The following is a 7,080-nucleotide window of genomic DNA, read 5'->3' on the forward strand; positions in this document are numbered from 1 at the left end:
CCTGAATGATTTGGGATAGGCCAGGTTTCACTGTGCTATGTGGTGATACCAATCATCCTCCAACTCTTAGTGGCTTAAAACAACTCAGCACCACTTTTGCTCACCGCTGCATATAAATTCTGCTTCATGTTGTCCTCACTCCACAATCTACGCTGACAGGGAAGCCTTTCTCTGGAGGACTGCCAATCTGTAGACAGAAGGGAAGGGAGAACATGGAGAGTGTGCACTGGTTCTTAAAGTTTCTACTTGGAAGTGACATATCACCTCAGCTCAAATTTATTGGCCCAAGCAAGTCATTTGACCATGTCAGACTCTACGGTGCTAGGGAAGTGCAATTCTACCATGTGCCTGGAAGCACAGAGGCCCAAAATATCTCTCCACCCTTCCCAAGTTGCCTTCTGGATGAAATAGACATGCAAAATCAAATTCTCTACAGGTATTGTGACCTTGGGCAGCACATACAGTTGTGTGGCTTTGGGCAAATTATCTAGTAATTCTGCAGAATAACACCACAGGGTTGTTGTGAAGATTAAATGAGAAAACTGGCTTTCTTTTTTCTAAGTACACTTTTAAAAAAATAGAATTGAGGACACACTGTATATATAATTTCACATTCTACTTTTAAAGTCAATGTTATTTCATAAACATTTCCCCAAGTTATTATGAACTCCTTGTAGGTATTCTTATTATATTAGAATAATATTACAGGATACATTCTAAAATAAGATATACATTTCTATATAAAAGGCCATTTTGCATTTGTAAGATGTTTCCAATTTTCAGTGGCTCCTTATCATCCAAATAGGTGCTACTTCATTAAAGGAAGAAGTGGAATCTCAGGCTGGAATTGCCCCCAACCATTCCCTGGTGAGATGAATCAAGCTTCCCACTGAGGACGACAGGCTCCAGCACACACGCTTCTCCAAATAAAGGTTTGGCAGGACTTCTCCCCTAGGAACAGAGTGCTCAGCGTTGTTTTGTAGGTCAAGGAGAAAGCCCTAAGGTGGATTAAAAAAATTGCGTTTACTGAAGGAAATGGATAAAGTGAAACTGCTGCATAGAAAACACTGGTCATTGCAGCTTGAATATTAGTGACCTAGTAAGGAAAGGAGAGAAGATAACAATCCTTAAACAAATTCAGAGCATCATGGATATGTGAGAGGACATTAGCCATTAGCACACCTCACTTCCCTGGGTGTGGCCTGTGCCCTGAGCCATCTATTTGGAAGCCTATAAGAGCTGGGCCTTTAAATAATACAACTTTTTAATCAATACTATTTTAAAAGCATTATTTTTCTGAACTTAACTGCCACATTTCACCCCCATCTCTGACTTAGAGAATAATTTAAGAGCTAGAGGGAATATAAATAAACTTCCATTTGTTTACTCATTATTTTATTTACTGATTCACTCATTTACTCACTTATTCACCACTCACATGCTTCAGAAGCATTTATTGACTGTCCTTATGTGGAGGGAGCCAGACAGTCTCTGGTCTCAGAGATTCACTTTCTGTAGGTGATATCATGCAAGTAACTTACATTTCACACAGATCGAACCCATTGCAGGGCATTTTGGGAACACAGAAAAGGGACGTCTTTGCCAGGCTGGCAGTCAGAGAAGGCTTCCAGAGATGTGATGGTTAGGCTAAGACTTGAAGAGCAAGAAGAGGTTGTGAGCAGTCCCTATAACAGGCACTCAGCTACCTGTTAACCTAAAGGGTACCCCCGGTTTCCTGGCCCACATATGAGGAGAAGATCTCATATCTGGGCTTAAATGAGGTAAACTGAGCATAGTAGAGTATCTCGAGCTGGTACAGGGATGGGGGAGCAGGTGGTTTTAACCTTTAGGCTCTATTGACACTGTGTTTAGGGTTGATGGGGTTTTCAAGAGGCTTCCAGAATGTTTGAGATGTTCCCAATTTGAAATTAAGACAAAACTGCCCAATTGAAACTAATTTATGTTTAATTTATATACATAACTATGTATTTATACACAATTTATACAAAGCAACACATTTATGCATGATTTATACAATTTCTCGTTATGCTCTCCAGTCTAGTCCATGTGTTGAGCAGAGCGAGGAAGCTGTGCTGTGGACCACAGACCTGCCCTTCCAGAACCAGAAGCAGCAATTACCCACCAAGGCAAGACCAGGGTTTGAGCCCAGCTCTCTAATGGTAACTATGAGACTTTGGACAACTTATCTCTCTGAAGACTCAGCTTTCTTTTTTGACCAGCAGGGATAATGCTGTCCACTCTGCCTGCCTCGTAGAATGGTGTGAAGCAAACCAGGTAATAGATGTCAATGTGCTTTGTAAACTGCAAAGCCCCATATAAACGCGAGCCATCTTGCCTGGCTCTGACTCCAGCCCTGACAGGGCAGGCAGGTGGTTCTGCTCACAGCAGACCTCTGATGGATGCCCCACTTCCCTGTCGACAGCTTCATCTCCCCTAATGTGGAGGAGGCAACATGGGGGACAGTTATTCTGGACTCAATCCTGACCGACTAGGGAGAATGGGTTGGTGTGGTAGAATAGATACATAGGGCTCTTCAGTTCACAAAGCATTTCACATGCATCATTTCACTTGGTTCTCCCAATAGCCCAAGGAGGAAATTGAGGTTTGTTTGTAATCATGTGTCTATGAGCTAAGGAGCCATGACTTGAACCCAGGCTTCTTGATCCCACATCTTGTGCTTATTCCCAAGTGCTCCCTGGGAGTTCACAAAAGAGAAGGAAATACCTAGACAAGGTCATGAATTGAATAAAACTGTCTGTCAACTACAGGTCCCAGGAACTGACAGATTGGTTTCTTTTTCTTTTTGAAGGGAAGATGGAAGCAGGGCGGTGCGTGCTGATGACAAGTCTAAGGAAGGAAAATCTCAGGCTTTCTTCCTTTCTGGGAAAGGGGGCTCCTCTGGGGAATGAGAGGACGGGCCCAAACACTAGAACAGGGGATGTTCCCTTCAGCCAGGAGTGGACAGAGAGCCGCCAGCCTTTGTGGCCAGACTTTCCTGAGTTCAAGTCTTTATGTGTTCTTGGGCAAGTCACTTAAATTCTTGCAGCCTCAGTTTTATCATCTATAAAATAGAAGTAAAAATAGTTTCACTGTGAGAAATGAATTAGATAATACATGCCAAGTTGCTAGCTTCATGCCTGGCACATAATACATACTCAATAAGAAGAAATTATTACTCTTTAAATATTACCTGAACTGAGTCCAGCAGAGACTGTCTGCCATAGATGGCATGCTTATGTCCCCCCAGAAACCCCACCCCCCAATTCTTACACTAAAATCCTAACCTCCAATGCGATGGTCTTTAGAGTTGGGGTCTTTGGTAGGTGATTAGGTCATGAGGACAGAATGCTCATGAATGGGATTAGTGCCCTTACAAATGAGCCAGAGAGGTCCCTCACTCCCTTTTGCCGCGTGAGGACGCAGTGAGAAGACCACCATCCACAAATCAGGAGGCAGGTCCTCACTGGACACTGAGTCTGCCATCACCTTGATCTTAGCGTTCCCAGCCTCCAGAACTGTTAGAAGTAAATTTGTGTTGTTTAAACCATACAGTCTATGGTATTATGTCTTAGCAGCCTGAAAAGACTAAGAGACCTTGCCTAGGTCTCTGCCTAGACTAATAAATGGCTCTGTTGAGTCACAGAAGAGCAGCTGTGCTGCTGGAATGTGTGATGATTGTAGTTTGCAACACTACACATTTCTTAGCTCCAGGTTCCTGGCTTCGCCATCTCTGAAAATTTTCTGAGAAGCAGTCGGCATTCTTTTCCTCTCCCCTCTATGCCCTGCTGTCCTTGTGCCCCAGAACACAAACTGTGTGCACAGTGACCAATGCATGCTCTTGTATTTCACGACCGTAATTGCCTCCACAATCAAGGCCCTCACCTTTATGGCAGATTAGCAGTGTAGGGCTAAGCACCCAGGTTTGAATCCTTGTCCTACTACTTACTAGCTCTGTGGCTTTAGGTAAGTAATCTAACTTTTCTGGTTCTCAGTTCCTCACCTATAAAATGGGATAATGATACAACATGGATCTGGGCTAGTTTTTAAATGAGTTAATACATGTGAGACACTTAACACAGTGTCTGACACGCAATAAATGCCTAGTAAATATTAGCTATGAGGGTTGCCACGTTTGTGGCTGATTTGCCTGCTCTTCATCCTCTCCTCCACAATTTATTAAGCCACAGTTACTGAAACAATCTTCAAACACTGGCTTCCACACAGTATCCTCTTTAGGCCTGTTGCCAGACTGCTCATCTGGCAGGCAAGGCTCCCTCTGCCTCCCATCCCACCATCTCACTCTGGTCATTCCCCACCATCTGGACTTCCTGCCCACTCCCCTTCAGGCTCCCTCCTGAGGTTTCAGGTCACTGAGTATTCCCAGGACTCCATATTTGGCTCACTTTTTTCCCCTCCTCCCAATCCTGGTACCTAAGTCCAGCTAAGCCAATGGCTTCAATACCTTTTCTTTGCCATTGACTTCATGTGAATTTCTCTCTCTCTCTGATTTGATTTTTTGGTTGTTTGTTTTTGTGGTTTCCACCATTGGGGAGTCTTTTTTTTTTGCATTAAGTATTTTTTTTTCTTTAGGATCCTCCTTTAAAATGCAAGTAATCATGGAAGTCATATTAATTAAGTCATTAAGGCTCTGGGAGGAAAGACTTAAGAAGTTAACATCTTATATTCTTGGGCACTGGAGGTCTCTGGAAAAAAGGCATTAAAGAGGAACTGGGAAGAGAACACATGAAGAAAGGGGAGATAAGCACATATTACCCCATTTGCTCAGGAATGGTCTGAACTGGCACAGGTAGGGAATAGACAAGGAGGGAAACTCAAAAAGCTGTTGTCTGTAGAGGATGAAGGTGAAGTGGTTGTCAAGCCTGTTAGATTGAAAATGATGCTTCAGGGATTCACAACATCTCAGGTTTAAGGGAGAGGCACTCTAAAAAATACTGGGCCTAAGCGAAAATCTTATACAAATCTACAGGTATCATTCCTATGCATTTGTCCTAAAGAAATAACCAGAGATATGGCCAAAGATACAGCATGTCCTTTGAATAATGTTATGTTGTTCCATGTTATTTCATTATAACATTGATGAGAAAAAAATGGATTCCCAGATGGGGCCACTGTCTGTATGGAGTTTGCACATTCTCCTTATGTCTGTGTGGGTTTTCTCCAGGTACTTTGGTTTCCTCCCATTTCTCAAAGATGTGCATGTTAGGCTAATTGCTGTTTTTAAGTTGTCCCAGTCTGAGTGAATGCGTGTGTGTGTGTGTGTGTGTGTGTGTGTGTGTGTGTGTGTGTGCGCGCCCTCCGATGAAAAGGCATTCTGGCCATGATTGGTTTCTGCCTCATGTTCTGTGCTGCTAGAATCGACTCCAGCCACTTGAGACCCTGACTTAGAATAAGTGGATTGAAAAGGAATGAATGAAAGATACAAATTATCATGAAATAAAAATTTATAAAATATTTGAGAATCATACAATTGCATGACAATAAAAAGTATGGGACGAAATCTTTCAGAGGGCCCACCATATTGGTTAGTATTTGGTTTTGAACTGTGTGGTTGTAGGAGGTACTCCTTACAATTTTTGCTTGCAAACATTTATCCCTTGATTTAATCCACTACCATTACAACCATTCATGGATTCACCAAAAATTGGGCAAATAATGATCATACTTGTTTTTATTAACATTTCTTAAATGTATGCATAACTCACATTTATTTCAATGTTTAGTATTAGAAGTGTTTTAGGCCTTTATTTAGAAATTTGGTGATATGTTTGTGACCAGAAATATGCCATGGGAACCTAACTCTTGTTTATATCAATTAGCCTATGATAAAATTGATTTCATTATATGTCATTTCTCTTAAAGTCACAGTTTCCAACAATTTTAGTGAGGATTTACTGTACAAGAGTATTCATCATCATAAATATATATTATTTTAAAAATCTGAAAATATCCTAAATGTTGAACAGTGAGGAACTATTTCAGTGAGAAATTAAACAGATTATCCTTACACTGAAATATGTTGCATTAATTAAAATCATATTTTAAATAATATTTAATGACATAGAGAAATGCTAATGGCATAATGTGAACTGAAAACCTAGGATATAATATTTAATACAAGTGTAACATTAGGTGACAGTATGTACCTGTAACTTCCTCCTAACTTTCCAGTGAAAAACTATTTTAACTCTAAGATATATGATAGAACTCTCAAAAGTACATACAGTTAGCTTTGCAAACTGTATAATATACAGTAAGTTACAGTTTTACTTATTCTGTAAATGCAAAAGCAGAAAATATTTTATTAAGATACAATATAAAAATCAACTATTGTCAAGTCCAAATTGTCACAACCTTCTGTATTAATGTGATGGAAAAAAAGACTAGAAGGAAATACATTAGACTGCTAACTGTTCATCTCTGAAAGGTGAAGCTATAGGTGATTTCAATTTTCACCTTGATGTTTTAAAATATTTTTAGCACTTTCCACAAAGAACAAGAACTGCTTTTTCTAACTGGGTTATTATTTTATTAATCTGCATAGTCAAAGCCGGTATAATGTGGGGCTGCCTCCATTTTTGTTGCTGGCATGGGCTCAGTTTAATAATCTCTAATAAAACCAAGAGTCATTTTGTTCTCTGCTGTCTCATTCAAAGTAGTGACTTTCCTTCTGATATTCCTGGCAGGTTTGTAGAGGTGATGGGTGATTAGCAAGTCCTCTTGCTTTCCCAGACAGTGAAACTTCATCTGTGTCTGGGTGACGCTGGGCAACTGTTGTGTCTTCCAGAATATTCTATAGGCATATGTATTCTACGTTTAATATTGGATTTAGGATGAAAAATCCTATCTGCTCTCTCCGGCTCACACAACCCTAGAGCCATGTATCTGTCATATGATCATATTAGAAGGCTTAAAAGGTTTTGCAATTCTGATCAGGAGTAAATACACAGGTCACTCTTCAAATCAGTAAGACCCTGCCAAGATATGTCTCCTCTCATAAGGGCAAATAAAGGTTCTTAAATCTAGAGAGGGAATAGTAAC

At 40.6% G+C, this 7,080-nt stretch overlaps 1 long non-coding RNA gene across 1 annotated transcript in view; it reads left to right on the top strand.

The window, feature by feature from the left end:
- The first annotated feature begins 811 nt into the window (after nt 1–811).
- Nucleotides 812–7,080, top strand: part of LOC135969495 (uncharacterized) — a 121,676-nt gene continuing 115,407 nt past the window's right edge. The window contains exons 1-2 of the long non-coding RNA XR_010584756.1: nt 812–932; nt 2,058–2,180. This is a non-coding gene — a long non-coding RNA (uncharacterized lncRNA). The remainder of the gene's footprint in view (nt 933–2,057; nt 2,181–7,080) is intronic.

This window comes from Macaca fascicularis, chromosome 2 (assembly GCF_037993035.2).
Source record: "Macaca fascicularis isolate 582-1 chromosome 2, T2T-MFA8v1.1".
Taxonomy (NCBI): Eukaryota; Metazoa; Chordata; class Mammalia; order Primates; family Cercopithecidae; genus Macaca; species Macaca fascicularis.